Raw genomic sequence first — 17,626 nt, forward strand, 5'->3', positions numbered from 1 at the left:
CTAATGCACTGCATCTCCTTTTTTGTTAATTAAAAGAAAAACATAAGGATTGGGAAAAACAGGGAGGAAGTCAAGGAGAAGGACAAGACCTTGCAGGCAAGATCTCTTTTACTTAAGAACCAAGTTCGTTTTCCTCACAACCTGATCAATTTTGTTAAATTCTGGCTATATTGATATTGAATACTGTAGAGGGAGATTTTCAAAAGCAAATAAGGAATTTAATAATCCCATTACCTTTTACTCTGACGTCCTGTAAGCACTTTTGAGCATCTCCCAAAAAAACAGTTAATTATTCTGAAACTGAGGGTATGTCTTCACTGCAGCGTTATTTCGAAATAACTTATTTCGAAATAACGCGTCTAGACACAAAATGCAATTCAAAATAGCATTTTGCTATTTCGAAATAGCGCATCCACACTGATAGGATGCTGAATCGCATTTAAGGCCGGCCAGAACTGGTTCTGGCAGGGCATAAGGTCAGGAGTTACCTTGTGTGGCTGCTGCCTGAGGCTGAGGCCTGTGCTTAAAGGGACCCCCTGGACAGCTGGTTCTCAGGTTCCCCTTCTTGCTTGCCTACCTCACTGAGGGACAGCAAAGCATTTATTTCTGTGCGCGCTCTGGTTGCCCTCACTCAGGACACAACAGCACTCTGCAGCATGGAGCCGGAGCCGGAGCCACCCCTGGGCACTCTGGTGCTTCTCCTGGACGTGTTGCTGTGAGCCTGGCAGCACATTCTGCAGGTAGTAACAGTCTTCCTGGTGTGCCCCACTGGGGACTTGTGCCTCATTCCTCCCTCACGTCCCTCCACTTACCCCTCCCTAACCCCTCTTCCTGCTGTACAATAAAAGACACATGTTCATTACAACAAAGCCTCCTTATTGAACAAAACCGAGGTAGAGGAGGGAATGAAACTGAAGTGAGACTGGGGAAAGAAGGTGAGAGACGGGAGGAGGAAACCTGGGAGGAGGGAGCTGGCAGGGGAAGGCAAGGGGAGGAAGGAGGAGAAGGTCAGGTTTGGGGGTCGCGGTGCAGGGGCCTCGGCATCCGTGGGGCGTGGGGAGGGTGTGGAGGAAGAAATGGGAGGGGGGGAAGGAGTGGGAGGAGGCGCAGTAGCTGGGGAAGCAGCAGGGGCTGGAGCGGCAGGAGGCAGCAAGCTCTGCCCCAGGGTCGATGACCACCCTGGGGGCACAGACCGTCACACCCCCCAGGATGCAGTCCAGGGCATCAAAATAGGGGCAGGGGTCTGGGTCTGCCCCTGGTTGGGAGCTGCCCCCTATGGCCCTTGCATAGGCCTGCCGCAGCTCCTTTATTTTCATACGAACCTGCTCCTGGGTTTGCATGTGGCCTTCAGTGGCCAGGCTGACAGCCATCTGCCTGTAGACGGTTGGGTTCCTCCATTTAGTGTGGAGATCATGGACACTGGAGGGAGAGGTGTTTCCCTGGTTGTGCCCAGAGTGGCCACCAGGGAACCCTGGGAAGGGCTGGAGGCCCCCTATTTTGAAATAAGCATCTACACAGTGCTCATTTCAAAATAGAAGTTTCGAAATTGGCACTATTCCTTGTGAAATGAGGTTTACCAATTTCGAAATAAGCCCTCCGCTATTTTGATTTAATTTGGAAATAGCGGTTTCACTGTGTAAACGCTGTTAACGTTTTTTTGAAATAACGGCTGTTATTTCTAAATAACTTTGCTATATAGACATACCCTTAATGTTTAAGTGTGCAGTACATAATGAAGTAGATATGAAAGTTTACTACTTTTGAGCAGGAGGATAATTGCTAAAGTGAAGTCCCATGAAGCATAGTGATGTCAAACACTTAAGCCAGTACCTTTCCCACAACCCATTGCTTTAAATAAGCAGGATTTTTTACAAGCCTTTCATTATGTATTGAGTTTGAAATTAACAAAAGTCTGTAATTTAATTCCCAGTTAATGCAGCTATGTTCTCTGTGTACATAAAGCTTTTTAGAGTGGACATAAAGCTTCTGTTTCAAGGTCTTCTGTGAACACTATTTTCAGAGAGACCTTATGTCACAATCATGAGGGTTACCCAGCAGCCTGGGGACTAAGAGATTAACTATACCTAGCTCAGGTAGAGTTAGCCAATAGGAATGTAGGTAGGAATTTCAAACTAGAACAAAGGAATTTTGGGGTTTCCCTCCTTTGTCTCCGGTTAGTTTTCGTTTCAACTATTGAAGGGGACAGGATGTCTCCCTCTGAGAAAATACTCTTCACAGTCTGTAAGTAGGATAAAGTTTAGATAAATCATTTGGTTTTATTGTTTTATGGATTGGGAAATGGGATCTGGTCTGTGCATTTAAAAATGGGTTTTGCTCTCCTTTGTAACTAAGATCCTGGCCCATGGTAAGTTTCTCCTCCACGAGTATATTATTTTGTTAATGTTCCATCTAGTCATTATGCTTGCAACAAAAATACTGTGGTGATAATAAAAGTTCTTTCTCTTTTCTTTTTATTAACCTGGTATTGGCTAATTTGTGTGTCCTGGTTTAATTTTTGGGGGGGAAGGGGAAGTTTGATACCAAAGCCTGGTAGATAGGGTTTTGGGGTACTTTTGCTGGCCCCAATTCTGCATTTATCATGCCAGAGTGGGGAAGGAGCCATAACACCTTATCTGGGAAATTTTGAAGAAATTCGTTCTCTGGGTAAAAAAAGGAAAATAAGTCAAGTGTAAGCAGTGCAAAAAGATGATATAGGGCCTAGTTGCAAGAAAGAAACATAAGGAAAACTGCTTATTGGGAGAAAATGATGAAGATGTGGATATGGCTGAGTGAATCAACTGGTTAGTAACTTAAATAATGTACTTTACAATGCATCCTTCTTCAGGACACTATGCATTTCCCCAGCTGACCCAGGGTTCTGGGACAATGCTGCATGGAACCAGCAGTCAGCCGGGGATCAGCTGTGTGGTGCTGTTGCTTTAAACGCTGCCTCAGCGTTTCAGAGGGGCAGAGCCGCACAGCCTATCCCGGGCTCAGCTGTGCGGAGCTGCTGCTTTGAAATACTCCCTTTTCTCCCCTTTGCTGCCTCTATCTGATAGAGGCAGCGGAGGGTTGGGGGGGGGGGGCGGGGAAATTGATTAGTCCTTAACATCCCTATTCCCAACTGCAAGGCCCCGGCAACTCTGGAGTCCAGGGCTGGGAAAAACTGCCCAGCGCTTTCCTTCCCACTGCAGTTGTTGGAAGAGGCATGTCCTGCCCCATCTCTCAGCCAACCAATGCTTGGCAGGAGCGGGGCCTCTTCCCAGATGCGGAAGAGTGCTTCACTGCGCAGCAGGAGAGCTGCGCAAAGCCCAGCATGGCAGCCTTATACTCAGCTGACAGTTGGGAAGCAGTATAGGGCTAGGTGAGGGAGGCAGGGCAGGGCTAGTGCTGGAGGACTCTAAGAGGCAGGTGGCTGACACAGGGGGATCTGGGGACACGGCTAATATTGGGGACTTGGGGCCGGCACTGGGGAGGATTCTGGGGGGGTTGGGTGTAGTGAGGCTCTGGAAACAGGAGGCTGGCACTGAGGGGGTCTGGTGGGGGACTGCCACTGGGGCGGTTGGGTGCAGGGGACTCTGGAGTCAGTGGCTGGCGCTGTGGTATAGTGGAGGGGTAGGGGGGCTCTAGGGATTAGGGTTGGCACTGGGGGGCTCTGGGAACTGGGGCTTTTGGCAAATATGCAAATAAAATGTTACTGGTCTGCCAAAAGCGTGTGAAAGGGTTTGCCGGTCCCTACTATAAAAATAATAATTGGGAACCACCAACATAATACATGCCCCTTTTTTTAGAACATCACAGCAACAAACCACAATGGTGATGCCATAAGTCGATTAGCTATTTTACTTCAGCATAATTCAGTTTTTCCAAGAAAACCCCATTCTACACTTGTTTTCTCAAAAAACAGAAGTGCCAGTGAGTTCAATGGAGCTTACTCCAAATTAAGTGAATTCTAAACCCAGTCTGTTTTAAGCTTTTTTAGAAACTTGGTTAAAGCAATGATTTTTTTGGTGATTCAAATTACCTTGATTTAAAGTCACCAAAAAATTATTGCTTTAACTAAGTTTAAATCACCTTGATTTAAATCAATCCATTCTGCTAGAAAGCTAGTCAGATCACTCAGCCAACTAGACAAAGAGAGACAGGACAAGAACCGAAGAGTGAAGTTCAAGTACAATCTACTGGTGAAAAGCCTAGCTCTCATTCCCATGTGCTGATGAGGCAGTAAATACTGCTCCAGACCCAGCTCAGGGATCCATCCTTCATTAACCTCTCTAAAATCTGAAGTACATATTAATCATCCAATAATTATGTAGAATACTATGATGATGGGCTCAAGTGCTTCATAATTATATGGGAGGTACAGAATTATTATTCCTATTTCACAGCTGGATAACTGATACAAATGATAAATTAAATTATTTGCCCAAGGTCACACACAGTAGGTTTATGACTGCCCTAAAATTGAATCCTGGTCTCTTGAGATTCAGTTTAATATGGTCATATAATACCTACTCAGTGCCACCCACTGTAAAGCAAAGTGACACCATCCTGTTAAATGTATGAATTTATTCTCTCTCAATGGATTATTTTTCATCTGGGATAGTAATACAAAAGTGTTAGAGGCTTTTTAAAAAATATGATCACACAATCTATTATGTAGCCTCTGAAAACAGCTAGTCCTAAAAAAATGTAAAAAATTGATATATTGAAGCTGGACATATCTCCTCAAAATCTGCACAGTAAAAAATGCATAGCACATTTTTATTGTTTCAACTAATTTAATTTACAAAAATAAAGCTTGTCTCTCCAGGTACAATACTGGCTAGCCAACAGGACACCAGTTCATATTAATGATATTTTCACAGTGACCTGGAAACTTTACCAAAGAGTTCTGATTAATTGTTGCCTGGTAGTCAATAAGGTATGTTCAAGTGGCCTCAATGCTATCTTCCTTTAAACAAGTCTCAAATTAACACATCACAATGAAAATCCAACAGAATAGGGTAGTCTTCATAATCAAACAGGAAAAGTTTTTTTTTAATCTGTACAGCTATTTGATTATCAAGAAGCAATGAGAAATCCAGGTGAATACAGAAACTATGAGTATTTGAAGAATTATTATTCTTATTAGGTAGAACTTAGGCATCATGAGCTAAGACCTCACTGTGTTAGGTACTGAATCAACAGTATTGGATTGCCGAAAACCCTTAGTAGCCAAATTGCTATAGTACTCTTAAGATTTCATTTTTAAAAACAGACTAATCTCTAACAGTAATAAAGCTTTTGTGTACATTACTTGGCTATTAGATTACTGTGTTTTAGTCGTTAAGAAGTTGACAAAAACATAGAACAAGGACTCTCCAATAGTAATATTTCTCAGCAAGAAACACTAGCAAGAATAATCCAATATGTATACAACACTGTCTGAAAGCATTTGTAAGCTCTAACACACACACTAAACATCACAAAATTCAAACATTAATTCAAATGGCACACACAAGCAATGCAATGGCCTGATCCTCCCAACTTCAAACAAACATAACCCAGAGAACATCCAAACTGAGTACCATTCTGAAAAGACTGTAGATTCAACTCCACAAAATGAAGCATCTGCCAATGAATCAGGAACACACAACGGTGACCACTGATTACTGGAAGAACATGTATGTGTCTATTGACAAACACTTGAGAAGGTGGCTTAGTGGCTAGAGCACTAGACTGGGATTCAGAGGACCAAAGTTCTTGCCAGCTGTGCTGCTAACTTGGTAGGAGACCTTTGGCAAGTCAGTATGCTTCAGGTTTTCTCATCTGACGCTTACCTCCTTTAAAAAGGACTTTGGGATCAACTGATTTAAAAAAAAAAAAAAAAAAGTATTTCTATATTATTACAATGCTCCTAGGATTCTCTCATTTTTTCACTTTGGCAAATATGCACGTATTGCCATGAGAAAAAAAGTATTCTGTTCCAAACCAACCACTTCATTCCATATTCAAGAAAAATTTCAGTACACACTATTTAAGCAAATTTTGTATTAAAATGAAAGGCAGCATTAGGCCACATCTCCAATGGGAAAGCATATTATATTAGACAGTACTATGATTTTTTTTTACCTAACATGATAAACGACTAGTGTTTGTATAATGTTTGTATAAAGTTATGTATAATGTTTGTTAAGACACAAAGGGATAATCTATACCCAAATTGGAACCAGAGTAACTATATCAGTTTTAATTCACAATTTACTGAATGTCTACATATAACTACTTATTTCAGATTAAAAGTGTCCTATTTCAGTTTAATGTAAACTAGTAAAAAAAAAAATCAGAATAGGACATAATCTGAACTTAGACTTCATACAGATTTCCATTGTGAATTAAAACTGAGTTAGTTACTTTGGCTCCAGTTTGTACACAAGCCTCTCATTAAAAGATTTCCTAACATGATGAATATACCTAAACAGGCTGTACAAAATTATATAAAACAATAGAATAGTGAGTGCCATTTGGAAGTCTGCTAAAACCATGTAGGTTACTGATAACCAAGTTTTATGATAAAAGATACGCATTTTTTCTAAACATACTTGTTTCCATACAACTGAAGTGAGATTTTGCTGCCAAAAATATTTTAACACATTTATGTTTCCCTAAAAGGTTTACTCACTGGAATTCAAAGGAGCTATGCCAGTTCATTAGACAAAATTTCCATGAAATGGGATTACTTACAAGAACGTAATAAAATGAAGTGATAACTTTTGAATTTCATAGAATTTACAAATTGTCAAAGACATGCAAAAGTTCCACTGTTACTTCTGCTACAAACACAATATTAGGGAAATAACAATACCTAGGCAAGTATTAATTCCTGAAACACAACATTTATTCTTGTCTCTGAGTAAAGCTTTTCTATTTCCTAATTAAAGGAAGGAAATGAAATAACACCTTGCCTTTTTCCCTTAGCAGTGTAAACATACTGATATCTCCTGGAAATTCGTTTCCAAAGAGACCACTCCAGAAAGAGAGGGAAAAACATAGCATGTGAAGCTTTAAAAGCATTTATGAACACAGAAGATTGTATCGCTTCTGGGACAGTAATGATTTCCATAAAGTTTCTCCTCGTCACACTGCAGGACACAGTACACTAACAGTAGTGGCAGCATTTAACTTGTGATGTGTATGCCAAGTCTGTAACAGTCATTTAACAGATGAAACCTAATAAATTGAAGTTATTCAACACAATTTGTTTCTCGTATGCTGGAAATCTAATGAGTGGAGGAGCTCTGAGCAAGGGGAAAGGGTAAAGCTATTTCTGCTGTGGCTCAGGGCAACACCTGCAAAACCAAATAGTCCCAGGCGGTGAGGAGATAACAGGACAACGCCAAGGTCAATCTGCAACACGGTATGAAGCCCCTAACATCCCAGCAATTGCGGACCCTTGCAACATCCTTCACCCATGACTCAAAGCGCCCATACCGCCCCAGCTGTGCCCCACCAGAGCGCTCCCGCACCACCACCCCCATCCCACAGCAGGGGCCCGCTCAGACAGCCCCCTCCCCCTGCCACCATCATCCCGACCCCCAAGGGAAAAAGGAAACGGCCGCGCCCACAGCTCCCCTCCACTCCCGCAGCCCAGCGGAAAGAGCCGCGGGCGGGGAGGAAGGCGCTTTGCCCTCAGATCCTCCCACACTGGCCCGACCCCACTCCAGGACAGTCTCCTCGGGCAGGAAGATGGCGAAGGAACCGGGGGCGGGAGCCGAGGCCCCCGCACTCACCTGTCACCAACGGCCGGGGCCGGCTCGCCAGTGAGCTCCGCGCAGGAAGTGGAGGGCACGGGGAAGGAGGGCGGTCGGGGCCGGGGGCCTAGAGAGGAAGGGGGCCAGGGCACGCAGAAGGAGGCGGTGTAACGTCGGAAACAACTGCCTATCACAAATCTATACCCAGGGCGTACTGAGCATGAACAGTGCAACTGAGCATGCTCAGTAGCGTCGGAAACAACTGCCTATTACAAATCTATACCCAAGGCGTACTGAGCATGAACAGTGCAACTGAGCATGCTCAGTAGCGTCGGAAACAACTGCCTATCACAAAGCTATACCCAGGGCGTACGGAGCATGCTCAGTAGCATCGGCAACAACTGCCTTTCACAAAGCTATACCCAGGGCATACTGAGCATGCTCAGTAGCGTCGGAAACAACTGCCTATCACAAAGCTATACCCAGGGCGTACGGAGCATGCTCAGTAGCGTCGGAAACAACTGCCTATCACAAAGCTATACCCAGGCGTACTGAGCATGCTCAGTAGCGTCGGAAACAACTGCCTATCACAAAGCTATACCCAGGCGTACTGAGCATGCTCAGTAAGAGGCCCTTACTCTGCCCTTACATGGCTTCAGATGTTGTTCCCGGCTCTTTACCCTCATTAAAAAGGGGCTCGGGGGGCATATTGCAGCGGGGGGAGGGGCATGGTGTGAGCAGGGGGACACAATTTTACCAATTTGTGGGTCAATTTACTTTCTGGAGCGGCAGAGCAGGGGCTCGAAGGGAAAAATGGGGGAAGAGGTTGATTGGAGTTGTGAGACGCGCCAGCTCCTGTAGCAGGGTTTTGCCTCCACCCAAGGAGGTACCAAGGGGGTAACTGTTACTCAGCGGGTGAGCCCTCTGTCAAGGGTCCAAATCTGGGGGTGGGGGCACAAAGGAGGCGGAGAGGAGTTTTTATTTGCCTGTTCTGAGAGACCCGTTCCTGAGCACCGGGCAGCTTCCTGTTTGCTCTTAAAGGTGCCAGCCCCTCCAGCCTCTCCCTCTCTGCACTGCTATAGCACATGGGGCAAAATGCTGCAGGCACCCCACACGCAGCTATGAGGAGCATGTAACACATTTTGAAGATTTAAGAGTCTCAATCAGTTAATACATACTGGCTACATCTAGACTGGCATGATTTTCCGGAAATGCTGTTAACGGAAAAGTTTTCTGTTAAAAGCATTTTTGGAAAAGAGCGTCTAGATTGGCACGGACGCTTTTCCACAAAAGCACTTTTTGCGGAAAAGCGTCCATGGCCAATCTAGACATGTTTTTGCACAAAAAAATCCCGATCGCCATTTTCTTAATCGGGGCTTTTTTGCGTAAAACAAATCTCAGCTGTCTACACTGGCCCTTTTGAGCAAAAGTTTTGCACAAAAGGGACTTTTGCCTGAATGGGAGCAGCATAGTATTTCTGCAAAAAGCACTGATTTCTTACAGTAGGAAGTCAGTGCTTTTGCGGAAATTCAAGCGGCCAGTGTAGACAGCTGGCAAGTTTTTCCAGAAAAGCGGTTGATTTTCCGGAAAAACTGGCCAGTCTAGACACAGCCAATGTCTCATAACAGTTCAAATATGCGTGTTATCTCTTGCAGTGAGTCTCTGAATTGCATTTCTCATCCTTCTAACCCGTTTTAGTGATAGCTTTGCTCCTTTATAAATGTCATGTCTATTACTCTTCTTAGGGGGCTGCATCTCCTGCTTACTATGCTCACCAATCAAATCCCCCTCTAGTGCGGGGGTTTGAATGAATGGTGTGGGAGTGTGGGGTTCCGGCTTGAGAAGTGGGTGTCACTTACTTGCTTTTATGTGGCTCCCAGCACTGTAGCTCAGGCCCCATCTAAGAACCCTTTTAAAATCCAGCTAATTTATTTTTCATTAATCACTTGAATTAATTGCGAACCTTACTTTTCATTTGATTCTAAAACTTGAGAGTTTGCCCTCACCTGCACTGCTGGCCATGTTCACTTTTGTTCACCCTACTCCAAAAAGATTTAGCTGATATGGGGAGATTTCCAAGCTAGGAAGTGAAAATGATTAGACATCCTGAAAGGTTCTGCGTGAAGAGAGACTGGACTGGTTGGGACTGCTTTGTGCTGCCAGCAGACAGACCCCGTGACATGCCAATATTACACATGCCAATGTATAAGCAGTTACACATTGGGATCTCGGATGGTGTAGGGGACCCAGTCCCAGCAGCACTTCCCTGGTGATGCAGGCCCCCCATGTCTGAAGTGGGAGCTGGAGCAGCCCGTGCCCAGAGGGGATGGCGCCATGGCTGGCTGCAGCGGCAGTGGCATGTGGTTGCTGATGTTGTCATGATATCAGTCTATCATCCAGCATGAAAATTCTTTTATTTCTATAGTGAGAGATTACTCTGAACATTTTACTATTTGGCTGTACTAGCATTACTCATCCTGCTGTGATAGTACATGTACACTCAGGTCGGCCTGGTGTGTGTCGTCCCTTTCTGTGCACTCTATAGAAGGGGGGGAAGTCTGCCAGCCTTTCCATAACATGTTGGTGAATACCTATCCACTGCCCCCTCCCCCGAGTCTGCCATTCTTTTTCCAGGCAGTCCTCTCAGTGAGGGTCATCCCCTTTCTCATGTGGCACCCACCGAGGGTCTGAATCCCTTTTGCTGCCACTGCCACTAAAGTCCTGTTCTTAGGTGGGCCCTGCTGCATGAATGAAACTCCTTCACCCCCTTTGGGCTCAGCACCTTCCCCAAGTCTTTGCTCTCTCCCCCTCCCTCCCCCTCCCGGCCAAGGGGTTGAAACATGTCCCATGTGGTCCCCACCACAAAGCTCAGTACTATTCTCAAGCTGCCCCTGCTGTGGGTATGAAGCCCTTTCGCCTTTTGAGGGCCTTGGACTGCAAGCAGAGAAAGTACTACATAAGTGACAGTTCTGAGAAGGAGGGAGAGGTGAACAGGAGCCCTTTGGACCAGCCACTGCTACTGGATATGCCAGAATCAGACCTCCAAACCCAACTGCTCACGTGAAAACCCGACAAGCTAAACAGCCTGGACAATGAAGGTGCTCAAGGCTCCCAGGAGTCGGACATGATGAACGGAAAAGAAGTGAAACAGGAAAATTAAATTCCAGGGGGTAGCAGAGTTAGTCTGTACAGGATAAATTTAAAAAACAAAAATGGTCTGGTAGCACTTTATAGACTAACAAAACATATACATAGTATCATGAGCTTTCATGGGCACAGCCCACTTCTTCAGGTGACCAGAGTTTTAAATTTAGGAGGTGCAGACCCAAAGTAAATAGGGGAGAAAGGAGAGGAGGGGAAACAAGGAGGGGGAAAAAGGAGGGGGTGGGAAACAAGGAGTAGAGTGTATGAGAATATCAAAGTGAAAAACAGGAAAGCAGAACTGGCAATCAGTAAGCACCTGAAGATTGGATAGTGGATTATATCAGGGACATGCACTCCTCTTCCCCCTCAGTGGTGGGATTCCCATTTCCAAACCATAAAATAATAAAACGGATTTATCTAAACTTTACCCTACTTACAGATAGTGATGAGTCTTTTCTTGGAAAGAGAGACATGTCTGTCCCCCTCAGTAGTTGAAGAAACACTGCCCGGGGACAAAGGAAGGGGGAAAAAAAACAAAATTTCCTTTGTCCCAGTTTGAAATTCCTACCTATATTTCCATTGCAAAATTGTGACTGTGGAGGGTAAGAGAATAAAATTGGAAACTCTCTAAGGCAAAGTGTTAAGCAATATGTATAGCATATTTCATATGAAACCGATTAAAGAGCCACCAGCATCAGTTTCCAAAAGTACACCAGAGGAAACTATTGGCACAGAATTTCTTGTTGTTGAAGCAGAGCCATACTTAGGAAATCATGGAAAATGGGAGGGTGAAGTATCTCACAAGTGTCCCAAAACAGTGACAGGCAGAGAGGTCACAGCATTGGACCACAGGAGGTTATAGTAAAATATATTTCTGAAAGCAATACAAGTGAGGAGGAGGAAGAGGAGAAAGACAATGATACTGTTGCCATGGAGTTTGGGGAAGGAAAAGAGTGGATTCAGAAAGGTAAATTCTTTACACACTGTGTGATTGTGTCTGCCATTTTAATGCAAAGTCTGAAATGGTGAACCCCATCTAACAGAAATGTTCCTTCCTATCTGGAGTATGCTGCATTTGTCCTTATTAAACTTCATCCTATTTACCTCAGACCATTTCTCTAGTTTGTCCAGATCATTTTGAATTATGATCTTATCTTCCAAAGCACTTGTAACCCCTCCTAGTTTGGTATCATCCACAAACTTAGTAAGTGTATTCTCTCCAAATAAGATCCATGGAGAACCCCACTTGTTATGCCCTTCCAGCATGACTCTGAATCATTAATAACTACTCTCTAAGGGTACGTCTACACTACAGTGTTATTTCGAAATATCTAATTTCAAAATATCTTATTTCAAAATAATGCGTCTACACACAAAATGCATTTCAAAATAGCATTTTGCTATTTCGAAAAAAGTGTATCCACGCTGATTGGACGCTGAATTCCATTGGCCAGCTGAAACCGGTTCCTGCAGAGCATCAGGTCAGGAGTTACTTTGTGTGGCTGCTGCCTGAGGCTATATGAGGCCTGTGCTTAAAGGGACCCTCCTGGACAGCTGGTTCTTAGGTTACCCTAAGCGACTGGTGGGACCACATCATCCTGGAGCGCTGGGGAGAACAACAATGGACCCAGAACTTTAGGATGAAGGAGGACACCTTCATGGAGCTCTGCGAGTGGCTCACCCCTGCTCTGCAGAGACGGGACATGCACATGAGGCCCACCATTCCCTTCCAGAAGCGTATGGCCATCGCCCTCTGGAAGCTCTCCACAGCGGATAGCTGCCGATCCGTGCGGAACCAGTTCGACGTGGGGAGCTAAAATGATTAGGACAACTAAAATGATTAGGGGTTTGGAACGGGTCCCATATGAGGAGAGGTTAAAGCGACTGGGACTTTTCAGTTTAGAAAAGAGGAGACTGAGGGGGGATATGATAGAGGTCTATAAAATCATGAGTGGTGTGGAGAGGGCTGATAAAGAAAAGTTATTTATTAGTTCCCATAATAGAAGAACTAGAGGACACCAAATGAAATTAATGGGTAGCAGGTTTAAAACTAATAAAAGAAAGTTCTTCTTCACACAGCGTGTAGTCAACCTGTGGAACTCCTTGCCAGAGAAGGCTGTGAAGGCTAGGACTATAATAGAGTTTAAAGAGAAGCTGGATAAATTCATGGAGGTTAGGTCCATAAAAGGCTATTAGCCAGGGGATAAAATGGTGTCCTTGGCCTCTGTTTGTCAGAGGCTGGAGAGGGATGGCAGGAGACAAATCGCTTGATCATTGTCTTCGGTCCACCCCCTCTGGGGCACCTGGTGCTGGCCACTGTCGGTAGACAGGATACTGGGCTAGATGGACCTTTGGTCTGACCCAGTATGGCCGTTCTTATGTTCTTATGAGATCCACCGTCGGAGCAGTGCTCATGCAGGTATAGCAGTCTCTGGCCATTGTGCCAGGTCGCAGGTGTGTGCAAGGAGGGGATGGGCTGCTCTATGGAAAAAGGGGGGAGGTGGTGCAAGTCCCCTCCATGGGAGGGTTTGTTCTGTCCCGCCTGCACTAAGGACTGCCTGAGGTGGCCAGGATTGCAGGAGGGGTTGCTCCTGGGGTGTGGGGGCATGGGGCAGTGGCAAGGAAGAAGCAGTCTCAGCCACCCTGGCACTTCAGGGACTCTCGGTTTTGTGTGTCCCTCTGCAGGTGGTCAAGGCCATCAACAGAGTGCTGCTCCGCAGAGTCATCCTGTAATCCTCGTTCTATGAGGAAGAAGAGATATGTCGAAAGAGGAGGTTTTTCCAAAATTTGGCACCATGTAGACTGGCCAAATTTCAGAAAAGGCTCTTTCAAAAGAAAAGCGGAAAAAAATATGTAAATTGCTGTTCACAATCTGACTTTTCTTTGCAGTGTAAACCTAGCCTAAGAAATTGTAAGTTATTTTCAAACTCTGGCTAAAGCTAAGTTTGGCCTCTGATGCAGGAATTCCATTTCCTTCAATGTGTAATCCTCAGAATTTCAAGACTTACTTTGAGTTCACAGTGAATTTTCTGAGAATTTACAAATGGATTAATTTATTAGTTTAAATTCATTTTAAAATGCAGCCTTGAAGAAATATAGTACCTGGGGTCAGACTTTTTGTTCCAAGTTACTATTAATGGAACAATACAGAATTTTCAAGTCTGCCCTATTGTCATCCGCCTTGCCGATGTTGACACGGTCATCGAGGGGTTTGGCGCCCTGGGCTTCCCCAACTGTGGGGGGGCTATCAGCGGGACACACATCCCCATCTGTGCCCCGGAACACCACGCCTCCCTCTATATCAACCGCAAGGGATACTTTTTCATCATCCTGCAGGCTGTGTCTGACCACCGGGGCTACTTTGTGGACATCAATGTGGGCTGGTCCGGCAAAACACATGACTCACGTCTGTACCGCAACTTCTCCATTTGCCAGAGGCTGCACACCGGGACTTTCTTCCCCGACCACCACATCAGGGTTGGGGACATGGACATGCCTGTCTGCCTGCCAGGGGCGGACTGGCAATCAAAATAGGCCCAGGAAATGGATTGAGAACAGCCCTCCCCATGACATCACTCCTGCATGCCCCTCCCTCTTTCCCTGTGTCCGGGGCCGGCTCTAGGTTTTTTGCTGCCCCAAGCAAAAAAAATTTTGGCCACTCCCGCCCCCCCCTCCCCCAAGTGAGGGTGTCATGACACAGCACAAGGGGGCTGGGTTCCTGGGCAGGTGTGGGAAGGGGGAGGGGGGATTGTTTAGAGATCAAGACAGGAGATGGAGGTCCAAGTGGGTGGCAGGGGAGATGGGGTCCCAGCAAGGTTGCAGTGGGCCAGGAGGTGAGGTGCAGGGTTGCTGGGCAGAGGCCAAGTCAGGGGAGAAGAAAAGGAGGAGGGGGGGGGGGATCGCAGGACAGTGGGCAGGGGCACACAGGTGGGGGAGGAACAGCCGGGCAAGCGGAGTTCACAGGCAGGGGAGTTGCGGGGGAGAGAACACAGGCGGGGGAGGGGGATTTGTGGGGGGCGGGGCACATGGGAGGAGGGATGGCCGGCCGGAGGGCGAGGGGCTGCACTCCCTCGAAGGCATTGCTGGGCCCTGCCAGGGGAGCGAGCCAACTTCAGCCCTGCAGGTGGTGGCAGAGCCGTGTGGGGCCTGTGCCTGGACACACAAGAGCCCGGGCCAAGGGGAAGGTGAGTCACAACAGGGCCACACTGCTCCCCAAGTGGGAGCTGGCAGCGCCTCCCAGGGCCACGGGGAGCTCCTCAGGCAGGGTGACTCTCCAGAGTGGTGCGAACCCAGTGAGCTGGGACTCACGCCGACCCTCTGGCCAGTACTGATGAGCCCCTGCAAGGAAACGAGGAGGAGGAATGAGCCCAGAGTTGAAGAGGAAGAAGCAGGAGGGGGAGCAGGCGTGGGAGGAGGAGCAGTAACTGGGGAGGCAGCAGGAGGCAGCAATCTCTGCACCAGGGTCTGCAGGTGGTTACAGATGCAATTGCCCTGGACAAGCAGCTCCCGCCCACTCTTCCGCTGCAGCTGCAGGTTTTCGTGCACCCAGTAGTCCGGGTGCAGTGCAGGCCTCGCAGTATCCCCAGGTGCTGCCGCTGGTACTCCTGATTATGAGTCAGCCTGCTGAGTGCCCAGGTGCAGGAGGATGTCCTGGGCGGATTGGTGCGCCCTTCACTCACAGGACTGCACTGCGGACCGTGTGTTGAGTAGCCCTGTACTAAAGTGTAAGTATACCAGGTCCAGGAGTGGTCGTTGAAGCTCCCCACCCTATCTCCAGCCCTGCCCCTTCTGTTAGGCCCTGCTTCTTTTCCCCACCCAGGGAGGCAGAGCGGCACACCACGTGTGTGCTTCCCCCTTCCAACAAAGGGGAAAGGAGGAAGCACATGCTCACTGCAGCCTCCCCAGTTCCCATGGAAGGAACACCACACGGCCTAGCCATAACCAGCCCACTCTCTCGAGCACCTGGGAAGGGAGGAGGCTTGGCCGGGCCAGACTGCGTGGTGCAGGAAGCCCTGCCTCCTCCTTCCCCTGGTGCTCTGTGACTGAACAGGCCAGGCTGCATGATGCAACGTGCCCTGCCTCCTCCCTCCTGCATTGCTCCAGGGCTGGAGAGGCTGGGCTGGGCTAGGCCACAAGGATCACTGGGGAGGGAGGAGGCTAAATTTTTTCTCAACAATTACTGCATTTGCACAGAAAAAGGCTAGAAAAGCATTTATTAAATAACAATTATTCAAATTCTCTCTCTCTCGTGCCTTATTTTGTTTTATCATGTGTCGTCATTTTTATTACCGCTAGAGGTTGGGCAGGATTATACTAGGTATACTAGGTCAAGTATACATTAGAGGCCTCATTGCATTACCAAAAAATATGTTTTATTCTAAGAGAAAGGACAATGAAAATTGAAATAATAAAGTTTTATATTTACATATATATCAATACATAGGTGAGGATGCAACTAAAATCTGGTAAATTTTATGTATTTAGAGGCTCCTTATAATCTGAGTCCTCAAAATATATCTTAGTTTGTGCATAAATCTGATACTGGCTGGGGCCTCAAAAGCTGGAAGTAGCCTGGACCTCTAAGAGAGCCGGCTTCTTTCCCTGCTGCAGTCCCATCTGCTGCTGAAGATAATTAGGGTTGCCAGGTGTCCAGTATTGACCTAGACAGTCCGGTATTTTCGCTTCCTGTCCGGTAAAAAAAATTTAGAAAATACCAGACATCTAAAATATCTGGTATTTTCTGTTTTTTTTTTTCCCTGCCAGAAGGCGAAAATACCGGATACCTGGCAACCCTACAACACACTCAGCAACCAGACCCAGTCCCCAGACCTCCTGCTGGACATCCCCCAGCGCCCCCACCTACCTGGTTCAGCAGTGGCTTGTCTCCTGGCTTAAAAAGAAAAACAAAATGGCTGCCAGTAAAAATACCTCTTCTTAAAGGGGCTATGCTGTTTTTTTTTTTTTTTTTTTTTTTTTTTTTGCTTAATAATTGCTGTCGGGGGTCCTTTTTTTTGCTCAATAACTTTGGTCTCCCCCCCTTTTTTTTCTTCTCAACAGAATTTTTTTCCCAGTGTTTTTTTTTTTTTTTTTTTGGTGAGGGAGGGTGATTGGTATTTTTGGTTAAACCATCTGGCAACCCTAAAGATACTGTCTTGAAGCCCCTGCAGTGGGGGAGTTGTGCCAGAGTCCTGGTGTGACAGGCTAGGAAGGGAAGCTGGGATTGCAGGGGCCAGGGGGCAGCAGCCTCCGTGAGGAGGTTTTCCATGGAGAACAAGGAAAAAGAGGCCTATAGGGCTGCCTAGTATCTCTTGCTGCACTCTCTGACCTGCACTTTGCCCTGGCATCACAGACCATGCCTGAACACCTCCCAGTGCTTCCTTCCCAAGCTGCAATCCTGCAAACCTCCCTATTGTTTACTGGCAGCTTTCAGATAATAGTTTTTTGCTGAAAACTGATATGGGCTAAGAGGGAGGTATCCATTTTATTTGTAGAACTTTGAAACCGAGCAAAGTGTCCAGATTTTCAAAATAAAAAAAACCAGGAAATTTCTTTTGCCACAGAAATGTGTGTTGCTGGGTCTCAAGGGCCTTAGCTTATTAACTACAATAGGGCTCCCGAGATAGTGCAGGCATCCACCTATGAAGATTTTATGGGAGGTTCAGGGTCTGAGACATTCCAGCCTTCAGGATTAGGAAAGAGGCCCACTCCTGGTGGTTAACTCTGTCCCCGCTGAATTCTTTGGAATGTCA

The 17,626-nt window shown here is 46.3% G+C and overlaps 1 protein-coding gene across 3 annotated transcripts in view; it reads right to left on the bottom strand.

Moving 5' to 3' along the window:
• WDR37 (WD repeat domain 37) overlaps positions 1-8,000 on the bottom strand; it is a 93,577-nt gene extending 85,577 nt beyond the window's left edge. For 2 of the 3 annotated variants that reach the window (XM_006111890.4, XM_006111891.4), the window contains exon 1: positions 7,773-8,000. The gene's annotated coding sequence lies outside the window, so the exon portion shown is untranslated. Of the gene's footprint in view, positions 1-577; positions 3,021-7,772 lie in introns of those variants that run through there. The other variant, XM_075922712.1, reaches the window with a different exon arrangement.
• Positions 8,001-17,626: the final 9,626 nt, after the last annotated feature.

Source organism: Pelodiscus sinensis, chromosome 2 (genome assembly GCF_049634645.1).
Source record: "Pelodiscus sinensis isolate JC-2024 chromosome 2, ASM4963464v1, whole genome shotgun sequence".
Classification (NCBI taxonomy): Eukaryota; Metazoa; Chordata; order Testudines; family Trionychidae; genus Pelodiscus; species Pelodiscus sinensis.